Source organism: Zeugodacus cucurbitae, chromosome 3, assembly GCF_028554725.1.
Source record: "Zeugodacus cucurbitae isolate PBARC_wt_2022May chromosome 3, idZeuCucr1.2, whole genome shotgun sequence".
Classification (NCBI taxonomy): Eukaryota; Metazoa; Arthropoda; class Insecta; order Diptera; family Tephritidae; genus Zeugodacus; species Zeugodacus cucurbitae.
Genome location: NC_071668.1, coordinates 69,529,286 through 69,542,625, shown reverse-complemented (window position 1 = coordinate 69,542,625; position 13,340 = coordinate 69,529,286). Strand labels below are relative to the sequence as shown.

The 13,340-nt window shown below is 34.9% G+C and overlaps 1 protein-coding gene across 5 annotated transcripts in view; it reads right to left on the bottom strand.

The window, feature by feature from the left end:
• Positions 1 to 12,281, bottom strand: part of LOC105220054 (ADAMTS-like protein 1) — a 98,130-nt gene extending 85,849 nt beyond the window's left edge. For 4 of the 5 annotated variants that reach the window (XM_054226629.1, XM_054226631.1, XM_054226633.1 and 1 more), the window contains exons 1-2: positions 12,133 to 12,281; positions 10,690 to 11,124 (exon numbers count right to left, since the gene is read on the bottom strand). The gene's annotated coding sequence lies outside the window, so the exon portion shown is untranslated. The remainder of the gene's footprint in view (positions 1 to 10,689; positions 11,125 to 12,132) is intronic. The other variant, XM_054226630.1, reaches the window with a different exon arrangement.
• Positions 12,282 to 13,340: the final 1,059 nt, after the last annotated feature.

Sequence of the window (13,340 nt, the reverse complement as noted above, 5' to 3'; positions counted from 1 at the left end):
TGTAAGATGGGCGTGGCGTCGCCTACTTATGGGTCAAAAGCCATATCTCAAGAACTACTCGACCGATTTCAATGAAATTCGGTATATAAAACTTTCTAGTGTCGTGTAGCGTGAACAACAACTCGCAGACAAACAACGTATATATAATTACAAATACGGTATTTGTCACAGAGTTGCATTTCATTTTCAAGTCGATTACAATACAATTAAAAACTAATGTAGATTTTTATTTTGTATGCGAAACCGATCTTAATCAGCATTTTAATCGAGCAATGGCCGGTTAATTGACTAATTAGCTCCTGTGTGATTTTCCAAACGCATATTTTTTATTATTTTAAGACGTGAGGCTTTTAATGGACTATATATGAATGTCTCCATATCCTTCATTTGAATTATTAAAAGACAGAGGTAACTTTTGACTTTTAGTTTGTTGTCGAGTCACTGTCGTTTGCCATTGTTGCTGTCAAAGTTATGTGGTACGAAAGGAAAGTTAGTGTTAAATATGAAACAAAAGCATGCACACATCTATTAATACAGGAACATTACACTGTAAGTATAAATGTCTGTTAAACATTTCCGAGTGTATTTCTGTTCGTAAATGAAATGAATTTCATCCTCCTTTTAACTTGTAAATATAACAGTACAGCACTTCATTAACCGTAATATTTTATACAAACAAAAGAAAATATACAAGTGTCTGTTTGAGGGTGGATGACTCCACAGATTGTTTGCGAAATTGTCTTAATTAAATATTAAAAATGAAAGACGACAGGAAAATGCAATTTGCTAATGCAGTTTTTATTGGAACAATGACAATTTTTGTTTCGTACTGTTGAGTAAAGTGATTGCACATTGTAATGAATATAGGAAGAATATATAGGAAGAAGTTGCTCTGAGAATATAACAACAAAATTGACTTAAACTATATTAAAACAAGTAAGGAAGGGCTTAGTTCGGGTGTAACCGAACATTTTATACTCTCGCAATTTATTTATTTAACTTTATTTATATTATATAATTCACAATTTGACCCACATATTCGTCATATATATTGTATAAAGTCCATTGAAAGTTGGAAACATAAATATTAGATTAAGAGCACCGAGGTCCTCGTGTTCGATATATGGGGCCTTAAAAACCCATGGACCGATTTCGGCGATTTTCAGAATGGGCCTGCCACACTATTAACATAGTATTTATGCAAAGTTCTGCACCGATATCTTCACTAGTACTTACTTTATATATTGTACGATTTAGATCGTCTTCAAAGTTCTGGTATATAGGAAGTAGGCGTGGTTGTGAAGCTATTTTCACAACATACAATTGGGATGTAAGGAAACTATTGCAAACCAAGTTTCATTGAAATCGGTCGGGTAGTTCCTGAGATATGGTTTTTGACCCATAAGTGGGCGACGCCACGCCCATTTTCCATTCTGTAAAAAAATCTGAGTGCAGCTTCCATCTGCCATTTCTTATGTGAAATTTAGTGTTTCTGACGTTTTTCGTTAGTGAGTTAACCCACTCTTAGTAATTTTCAACCTAACTTTTGTATGGGAGGTGGGCGTGGTTATGATCCGATTTCTTTCATTTTTGGACTGTATTAGGAAGTGGCTAAAAAAACACGACTGCGGCTAATATAGATCTATTGGTTTGCGAGATATGTACAAAAAACTTAGTAGGGGGCGGGGCCACGCCCACTTCCCCAAAAAAATTACATCCAAATATGCCCCTTCATAATACGATCCTTCATACCAAATTTCACTTCCATAGCTTTATTTATGGCTTAGTTATGTCACTTTATGTGTTTTCGATTTTCGCCATTTTGTGGGCGTGGCAGTGGTCCGATTTTGCTCATTTTTGAAAGCAACCTTCCTATGGTGCCAAGAAATGTGCCAAGTTTCATCAAGATATCTTAATTTTTACTCAAGTTACAGCTTGCTCAGACGGACGGACGGACGGACGGACGGACAGACAGACATTCGGATTTGAACTCCACTCTTCACCCTGATCACTTTGGTATATATAACCCTATATCTAACTCGTTTAGTTTTGGGTGTTACAAACAACCGTTATGTGAACAAAACTATAATACTCTCTTTAGCAACTTTGTTGCTAGCAACTTTGTTGCGAGAGTATAAAAACACAGTCTTGTGTAGTTTCACGATATGACAATAAAACGGGGAAAAACATAAAATCCGCGTGATCGGCCCATTTTTTTCTTAGCCCACATATACTAAGTATGAGGATCTTAGTACATATAGCCTTTCGCTACATTTTGATTAGCTTAGAATAAAACAATTTCGAACTTGTTCTGGCAACAATAAGAACTGATATTCGATGATCTCTACGTATGTGATATAGAGGCTTTCGTTATTATGATTGACTTTACATATATCGTATTGGTCAATATGTAATACTTAAGTGATATCATATTCTTGTAGATACTACAGTTTGATTCCTAAAATGAGGTGTATTGACGCATATGCTTCCCCCATAGAAATATGTTGGTTACAGTGTGGTTTAAGTTGTCGCACAGTCATACCCATTTATGTCTCGCGATGCCTGCAGAAATTTGCATTAAGCACTAAGTGCCTACACACATCATGCCATTCCTGATTTAATTAATTAACTAATTAACCCCACAAATTATGCACATCGGATCTCACATAATGAAGAACAGGAAGATTAACGCGGATTGTGGAGATGGCGCTGGCGCAGAATGCAGTCAATCAGCAAAGCAAAGTGAACAAGTGCTTAATCGGTCAACCCCAACTAACTAACTACGCCAAAGATTTAAATTTTAAATGTAATTCAGTTACAGTGGAGGACAACGCGCATATAGGAAGAGAGACAGAGGCAACAACAATAGCACGCAATGAATTCACAAAAAAAGATTCTATAATAACGATGATTTAATTAATTATTGCAGACTTCTTATTACTATTTTGTGGGTGGGGGGTTATTGTTGTTGCTTTTATTACTGTTGTTGCAGCACATCAACGCTCCGATTGTTTGACAGTTTACAGAAATGCCCAACAATAGCAAATACAATAATGAAATAACAACAAATGGATTGTGCCAGGAGCAATGGATTATCCGCGACATGCAATGAAAAATGCAAACGAGGTGAATGGCAACTCTGCGCTAAACGCGCACGGTTGACTAAATGAAGATTGATGGACAGCCGAGGCCACAGCGCCAATTTGCAGACTTTCAATTGTGCTCTCCTAATTATTATGTGGCATCTTTTCACTCGTCGTACTTGCATGCCAGTATATACACCTATTTATATGTATGTATTTACCTTTTAGATATTATTTTGCACTTTATTTTGACAACGGGGTCAGTGGAGTGCAAATGTTTCTGACCGACAATCAAGTCGGTTGGGGCTTTCTGTAAATCAAGTTAGATTATTTCAACAAAAGTAACACTTGATATACAGATTTTAAATAAAGTCAAGTCATTATTTGTTTAAAAAGTGTAAATGAAAATTGATAAGATGTATTGAGAGATGACTCTGCTCTTAATGAAACAGCAGTTAATTAATAAAATAGATTTAGATATAAAGTTATATATACCAAAGTAATCAGGATGACGAGCGGAGTTCAAATCCGAATGTCTGGCTGCCCCTCTCTCAGTCCATCCGTCCGTCTGTGCAAGCTGTAACTTGAGTAAAAACTTGGCACATTTATTTCTTGGCACCATAGAAAGGTTGCTTTCAAAGATGGGCGAAATCGGACCCCTGCCCCGCCCACAAAATGGCGAAATCCGAAAACACATAACGTGTCATAACTGAGCCATAAATAAAGGTATGATAGTAAATTTTGGTACAAAGGATTTTTTTGGATACAATTCTTTTGGAGATGTTGGTGTGGCTCCGGCCCCTACTAAGTTTTTTTATATATCTCGTAAATTACTAAAGGTATATCAACCAAACCAACTCTACAGTAGTTCTTTCTAGGTGCTATTTTATTACAGTTCTAAAATGGAGAAAATCGGACACGCTCACCTTCCATACAAAGATTATTTGAAAACTACTAAAAGTAGTTCAGTAAGGGAAAACACTAGATACCTTAAATTTCATTATACAAAATTTGAAATAGATGTGGCTCCGCCCACTAATGGGTCAAAAACCATATCTCCGAAACTACTCGACCTATATCAATGAAATTTGGTTTGTGATATTTTCCTTGCATCCCAATGATATGTTGTGAAAATAGGCTAAATCAGTTCACAACAACTTATACATACCTATAAAGTAGGAACATATCGGAAAAGAACTTTTTATAAATACTGCATTTATAGTTTGGCATCGCTCTTCCAAAAATCGTCGAAATCGGACTATAACTTTTCAAGGCCCCATATATCGAACATGAGGACCTCAGTGCTTCCAATTTTTTTTTTTGCTGAAAATATATGTAGGTAAGTCTCTCAGATATTTTAAAGAAATTCAGTAGGAATATCTATCTTTTAATAATGTGTCTCCGTGCCTAAAATGCGTGAAATCGGGTCATAGCTTCACCTAACTCCCATATACCTAATATTAGGGTTTCAAACTTGACCTTATATATAGAGGAATATGTAGGTCAAATTGTGTTGTATTAATAAAATTAAATAAATAAATTTGCGAGAGTATAAAATTTTTGGTTATACCCGAACATAGTCCTCCCTTACATGTTTTTAATATTTAAAAAAAAATGTGAATATAGCTGAAAATGTACCTTATATGTCCAAAACACTTTGAAACATTCGATCGAGTACTTTGCTTAAAAAGAATTCACGAAAATCGGCCATTCGTACTTAAAGTACTTACGAGCAAAGACTATGATAAGCTCAAATATCGATCTTTTATTTGATTCGTCTTAAATACATTACATTGCCTCATTACGCGAAACCTTGTCCAACAATAATCTGTTACACAGCGCAATGTTGTATAGGAAAATCTTCAAATTAATTTATTTACTTCTCATTAGTAGGGGCGCTCGCAACAAGCATGACCAGCAATAAATAAATGAGCAACATGCAACATGTGTTTGTCAACGTACAAGCATGTTGAGGTTACCAAAACTCAAGGTACACAGTAAATTAGGCAAGGTGACTCTAATATTCACACAAGTGGTTATTTATATATACAATTACATGAAGTGTTTATATGTTCAAGGTTCTGTATATGAACGTTTACAAGTTTCTATTTTATTATATTTACATACGCTTGATTGAATTTATTTTTATGTGTAATGTAAACAAATATATTTATTTATAAACATAAATACATATGTATATATGTATATTGGTCTATGGTCTAGTCGGAAGTCTAAGCCTATACTTCATTGTTTGTGTAATCGACGTTAAACGATTTCCATACAGCAAACATATGGCTACAACTAACGCACTCAACTATTAACAGGCAAACATATTTACATTTGCAAGCAAGTGCGAGTGTGCAAAGCTGCAAGTAAGCTGAAGTTTATGCTATTTGAAGAGGCGACAGAAATAAGGAAGGAGGAGGAGAAAAACACAACAATCTGTTAACAACGAAAATGTCGTGAATTTAATTAGTCAGCAAAGGCAGCAGCAACAAAAAACAAAACAGCATCCAAACAGTATGTTTTGTACATTAGCAGCCCACACACATAAAGTTGGTTTGAAATTGAAAAGTACGCATTTGAAATCCAGTAAACACATACTCACTTCTCCACAAAACAAATATATGTATATGTAAACGAAGAAAACCGGTTAGAAAATGCGTGAAAATGTGCTATTTGTCGTTGCAACAGAAAATGAGAAAATAAAATGTACGAACGATGCAAGGCGGTGGCAAGTGGCAAGAACATTGGTACTGCAACAACAACAATAACAGCAACTTTGGCGACTACAAGCTGTGGCAAAGCAATGGAAAAAGTAAAAATTAAAACAAGTAAAAGTTTGCAGCTGTGACACACTTTGGTTTTATACAAGTTGCTTGTAAGGAAGCACACATGTCCTACATATACAAATAACAACTATACGATCATGCGAGGACATATGCTATACAAATATGTGTGAAAATGTGATGTGCATGTGTGCAATTTTGTCTGTAGCAACTTTATCCTTGAGCTTGAAATAAATCTTTGCACGGATTCGCAAGTTTCTGATACTCTGCAGTGATATGGCTAAGAGAATGTTTTGTGTAGAATTGTGACAGAGACTAGAAAAACTATATAAAGCGAAAATCATACAAAGAAACAAAAATAAAATGAAGGTGCGAAGAAGTCTCGAGCATCAGAGAGCACTTAATAGCAAATCAATATTTTCTGCAAGCACATTTGACAACGCTGTGGACTTTTTTGGTATGGGTATGGGGCAGCCTATGTTTAAAAAGGTATTAAAGGATTTTTCAATAGGACGCTGCAAAAGTAGACCGATAGGGACAGCAAACGACGCCATATTTTTTCCGTTATTTTGACATTTCTCTTCAGTAAGGCTTGTCATTTCATCATGAAAAGATCCAAAAATGAGGAATTTATTAAAATTTACCACCGAAATTCGGAGGCAGTGGCCTAAAATTTAAGAGCGCTATGTTCAATTTATGGTCGCCATAATCGTCCTGTCAGATCAACAATTGAGCGTCTGGCATTGAATTGGGCTGAGTAACAACTTGAAAAGGATCCGGATTTTCATCGAAAAATTATCTTCAGCGATGAGGCTCAGTCCTGGCTGAACGGCTTCGTCAATAAGCAAAATATGCGTTATTGGTCAGGTAGTAATCCACACGTTCTCTATGAGTCACCATTGTATTCTGAAAGAATTACGGTTTGGTGCGGTTCCGCGTCTTTGGGCCGTTCATCTTCTGTGATTATCAAGACCAGCACGTTACTGTGTATAGGAATTGCTTCCGCTCAATGGTAACCGAATATTTTTTGCCCGAATTGGATGATATGGATTTGGACAATATGTGGTTCCAACAGGATGTCGCCACAAGCCACACAGTGAATGTCACAATCGATTTATTGAAAACCATGTTTGGTGAACGTGTTATCTCACGAAATGGCCCAGTCAATTGGCCGCTTCGGTCTTGCGATTTGAGCCGTTAGACTATTTCCTGTGGGACTACGTCAAGCCTATGTGCTATCCTAACTAGCCAGCGAGGATTAATGAACTTCGTACGAATATTAAACATGAAATTACATCAGTATCGGCCGATTTAGCGTCTGGACTTCTGCAAGTGTACCCGTAATAGCCATGAGAAAGAAATCGAGTTCCATACATAATGACATCGAATGTGCTTTCACAGGAATAAAGAATTTTATTGATATCCCAAAACGTTTTTGTTTTATTTAAAATATTTAAAAAAACAAAGAATTACTATCTAATTAGAATCTAAGAATCTACTAAGTGGCAAGAGCACATATATTTAATATTGATCTATTATACATACAATACAATTAAATCTTAAATTTAGTACAATTTCGTCCAAATGATTGTCTAGAGTTAGTATTTACAATAAAAAGAAGAATATATATTTTTTTTGTACACTGAAATTTTGTACCCTCTTAAACAATTTCCTAATGCATTTCTTCTCACTTCCCAACCCAATCCAACTCTTTGCATTCTAATTGGAGCAACGGAAACTTCCGCATTTCCATCCGAATAAAATTCCATTTCCTCCCTACCAATCTTGAAAATCTCTCCAAACAAAACTTTAGAAAAGCTAAGAAGTTTCTGGCTAGTCGCTGCACGAAGCGAATTTTAAGCGCTACAGCAAACCGTGGCGAGTTAAATTAGTTTTAATTCGTTTTCCGCGGCGTAAACTTTCCGCGAAAGACAAATCAGTGGCGAAGGATAAACAAGAATAAAATACGAGAACAGAAAATTAAATTTCGCGCTAAATTGCGTGCACCACGGTATAGAGCAGTAGGTGTCTACTAGACAATAGATAACTCAGTATAGCCGAGAATATTGAAAATCTTTCCTTGTAGCAAAAATCAAAGGAATAGTTTTAAACAACAATTCACTTGAACACGTGCTCTGAGTAGATGTATGTACATATATGCGATAAGGGATTTGTAGTATTCTAGTTTAACGATTTCGCATTTCTACAAAAAATAGTAAAATTTTTGTTTTATTTTCTTTTTTTTTATGTCACGTTATTTCTTCTAATCGCTAATATTTGCACTTATTTATATTCCAAATATTTAACCATTGCAATTTCTGCATTGAAAACTATGTATAATGTCTACCAAAGCAATTTAATTTTCGTGCTGTATTTGTATTGCGGCGTATTTGGCCATTTGGAGTTGTTGCATCGAAAGCATTGCCAACGAAAGCTCTCGCTAAGGTAGTCGTTTGGCGGTCGTTGGCAGTCAGTCAGTTGTCGCAACGTGTCCTTGCCACTATTACCGGTAAATTGCAGTAGAATATTGCAGCCGGAAGCCGCTTTGTTGCGTAGGTATGCACATATATTTTATTACAGCCGGCTGCCGGATCAGGAAGTCACAGAAATTGATGCTATCCGTATGGTAATGCACAAGGTGGGAGAAGTGTTAACTATATCGTTGAACTAAATAAAAAAATGATTGTCGTTAGTAGGACCTTCCCATACAAAACTATCTTAATTGAGAAGTTTCAATCCAAAGCTTAATGAATAAAAAATATAGAATCTATAGAAGAATAAGAAAAAATCGATTTATCTCTCGCTGTTGAAACCGTTAATTTTATCGTCGAAGTATTTGACTGCTAACTCAAGAAGAATTTGATGTGCGAAAATAATAACAATGTTACAATTTAATGCCACAGATTATGAATCTAAAAGTATTTATTTCTAAACTTAAAGACAGAAAATAATAATTTAGGGGTTATACCAGTGTGACACTTTCAAAAATTAGTCCGTGCAACGGATAACTTGAGTAAAAATTGGGATATTTTGACGAAACCAAATCGATTATTTGTATATATCTCGCAAACCAATAAAGCTATATAAACCAAACTTTCAGCAGTCGTTTCTTTTAGCCACTTCTTAATATAGTCCATGAATGAAAAAAATAGCAGAAGGGAGCTGTACTCAGATTTTTTTACAAAATGGAAAATGGGCGTGGCTTCGCCCACTTATGAGTCAAAAACCATATCTCAGGAACTACTCAACAGATTTCAATGAAATTCGGTATATAATGTTTTCTTGACAACCTGATGACTCGTGTGGAAAATGAGCGACGACTACTTTCGTTATAACGCAATTTTGAATTCCATCTGATTTCTTCAATTTATAATGTATACATAAGGAACCAATGAAGACAGCGAATAAAACTTTACGCAAATAGTGCATGTTATCTGTGGCATTACTTGTGAAAAAAATGTCGAAATCGGACAATAACTTTTCAATCCCCGGATATCGAATATGAAGAACTCAGTGTCCCAAGGTAATTTTTCACCGAAAATTTCGTTAAATCTCTCAGATATCTCAATTTAATTCAGAGAAAACCGTTTTCTGCTAATAGTGTGTCTCTGTACCAGAAATTGTTAAAATCGGGACATAACTTCCCCTAGCTCTCATATAGCTAATTATAGGATTTTCAAAAATACAATGGGGTCAATTTAAGTGAGCTTATACTATGGGATATCATGTATGTTGGTTATGAAAATGAGTGAAATCGGTTCAGGAATTACCTCAGCCTATGTACTATATATGATGGTTTTCCTTTTTCTATTGGACTTTATGCCGAATGTATGGGTCAAATTGTGTGTTATCTTTATAAAAATATAGCAATAAATTGCGAGAGTATAGAATGTTCGGTTGCACCCGAACTTGGCCTTTCCTTACTTGCTTTTATTTTTCTTATTCGTTAGTTTATACTTTCAAAAACTTTAAACGCGTCTTTCTCGAAACGATATTTTTCAAAAGTTCTGACATCATAACTCAATGAGAAATTGACCGACCGATTCCAAATTGCAACTGAGTATTCGTGAATATATTTACTATACAATAACCTACGATCTTTTTGATCAGTTACAAATTATCTATTTGTCATTAAAAAACGACGCTTTTTTTCAGAATTATGCCATTTATGATATTTTCCAAAAATGGTAGGTCATTGTATAGGAAATAATTTCAACTTTAATACCTTTTTAAATTTTTTTGTATCAGCTACTCATTCGGTTGGTGAACTTTTTTTGGTACCTTCGAAGATAGCACATAACTCCGTTATTTTTCAATAGTTTAAAAAAAAAATCTTTAAATATAGCTGAAAATATACCTCAATGTCCAAAAAACTTCGAAACATTCGCTCGGGTACTTTCTTTAACAAAAATTCAAGAAAATCACCTTATTTTAAATGAGTTACACTGGTATAGCGCCTTAATGTATTTAACTGATTATAAAAATTTCATTCCCGAGTTTTTTTAAAGATCTAAAATCACATCTCGATAATAAGTTCATAAGCATTTATAGTGAGAAATTTCTAGTTTGTATTTTAGCACAAACTATTTTCATGTCTGTATGCTTGTCTAGAGACTGTATCTCGTTCAACACTTATTTATCTGATCCAGAATATGGAATATATTTTTCATCACTTGGTTAGTAAGTCAATTACTTATATCGATAAGTTGTACATGAAACGAGTTATTCTTTCCCTTTTTTTGGGAACGATATATGAGTAAGTATCCATAAATTATACAAATTTTTTACTATTAACCTTTCAAATTCTTCACACTTACACTCTCAATGCTTGAAGAAGATTATATCCAAGTTTTTGTGCAAAAAAGTCACAATTTTATAGAACTGTGATTCTTTGTTAAACCATGCACTATTTTATGCCACTACCAGAGGAGGATAGTAACATCCGGTTTTCCGTTATATTTACTTTACACTTCCACTTTTGGCAGTCGGTGTACTTTCCGGGTGCCGTTAGTTTTTTCTTATTAGAATTCAGTTTTAATTTTTACACTTTTGACTTTGCACACACTTCCAGCTTTATTGTTAGAGAAGACCAACTACTTGAAACTTTTTCACACCTTTTACGGCTTTGTTTTAGAAGTGAACAATTTAGTAACTTTTTTCACAAATCCTTTGGAGGATTTCCGCTTTTTTTGTAATTTCTTTTATGCCTAGCTTTTTATTACACTTTTACCAGCGAATTGTTATAACAAACACTAGATAAAGAAGACGGTTAAAATGAATAAATATAAGTAAAATTGCACTTTTTAGTATTATTTTTGTTGATTTTTCATGATTTTTGCAACGCTATTTTCGTTGGTTGCTCGCATTGCTATGTAAATACTATAATGGTCGCACATCTATACATTTATGCAAGAGGATGAAATACACTTTCACTGCACTTCCTTTTTCCGGCTTGTACTTCCACTGCACACAATAACAACAAGCACACACGCCACTACACTTTAGAACTTTAGACTTTATGTCGGCGTTATTGCCATGGCAAAGCAACTATTTGTTGTTTTTATTATTTTTATTGCTTGTTACTTAGCTTTGCAAGGGATTTGCGAGACACACGTGAATTACCCGCAATAGCACGCCACATGGCTACGTGTGTTTATGAAATCTGCAAACACCTAACAGACCACAATAAAAATAACGAGCAAAACAAAATCAGACTAACGGGGCATGCGGAAAGCAGACAACAAATAAATTTGTACGAATAAAGGATGCACTACACGCGTCACTGCGGCGCGACGCAAGGACACACAAGCGACGGCAGACTAGACACAACGCAACCCGACACAGTGCCCAGCATGGCCAGACGTAACGGCTTGAGACGCCAAGTGGCACTCAGCGAGTGGCTGAAATGCAGGTGTGTCTGTGTCTGACGCAAGCATGCGTTTCCTTGTATATGTTCAGTTGTATAACTTCGTGTGAATGGGGACAATGCAAGGATGGCGACAGTGTAGTAAATGTATGTCTGCCTGTTAGTTTCAGAAATTTTCTTTTTTTATTTTTTATTCAGCCGATTGAATGCCGGCGTTTTATTAATTTTATTAAATTGTGAACTTTTAAACACTAATTCTGAATTTAGTATTAGCACCACACTTGTAGGCTGCAAAGCCAACATTTTTCTATTGCATTCTATATAATTTGCAACACTCTTCTAATTCACTTTCACTGATAATATTTTCTTTAATTAATTCTAAATTAATTTTTACTTATTTACTCCTATATATATTCAATCATAAATGATTTCAATTATGAACTGCTCTCAAATACTATAGCACTATAGTCAGCGCACACAAACACGAGCTAACACACTTTTCCACCAAAAGCTAAACTATATTTAACGGCGGTCACTACGAAACTAACCGTCGTTTCGGCTCAAAAGCCAGCGCTAAGCAAAGCTAAATGCTCCACACACGCAATTGAGTGCATACGAGTGGAAATTCACCACACCAGCACGACAAGTAGTCACAGTGTAGTGAATACAATAGCGTGGGGCAGCCGAAGCGAGCCGGTTTTACGAAGCGCAACTCACCGATGGGTGGTTTGAGTCTATCTATCTATCGGAAAAGCGTAAATCTTGCTTGCTTTTCCATCGAAAAATGTTTCGTTAGTCACCCTTTATAAATTCAGTGAACTCTTGTCATAGTGGGAAAATAAGTTAAAGGCAACATGTTGCTGGCAACATGAGTGGGTAGAGTAATGATAGGTAGCTAGCAGCATGTTGCGCGCAATATGAATGAGTAATGTGATAAGTTGTGAGCTACATGTTGCAGGCTATATGAGTGATTAAGTTATGAGCAACATGACTGAATAATGTAATGATAAATAGTGAGCAACATGTTGCTGGCAACATGAGAGTAATGTAATGAGTTTATGTAATCAATAACATAAAATATCATAGCACAGCGAAGGTATATCAAAAGTATATATAGATAATATATTCGTAATAAATTAAAAATAAATCCTAAATATAGCGGAATGAACCAATATGTAATCGAAATAAATATATATTTGAGTTAAGACACATGTACATATACATTTATATATACCGATTTGTACAAAAATATTCAGATTATGTCACTATTATCGCGTACGCTTATCAATGCATAATCAATAGCTTTGCATGTTTAATCCAGGAATGCATATTGATTATAAAAATTATATATTTTAATTTCAATTAAATTTTTTTTTTGCAAACAAAATATAAATAAACAAGTAAACAGCGATAAGCAAATTTGACGCATATTCCAATTCAAATTCGCTATAAACATTTCAGCTCTGCGGACTTAGGTGAACGTAAATCAAAACAAAGCCATTGATAATTCCCATTCAATTCAGAACATAAGCAATCAGCGCAATTTTTTCACTTCTGACAAAAAATATATATGCATGTTATGTATTTACGGAATATTAAGTA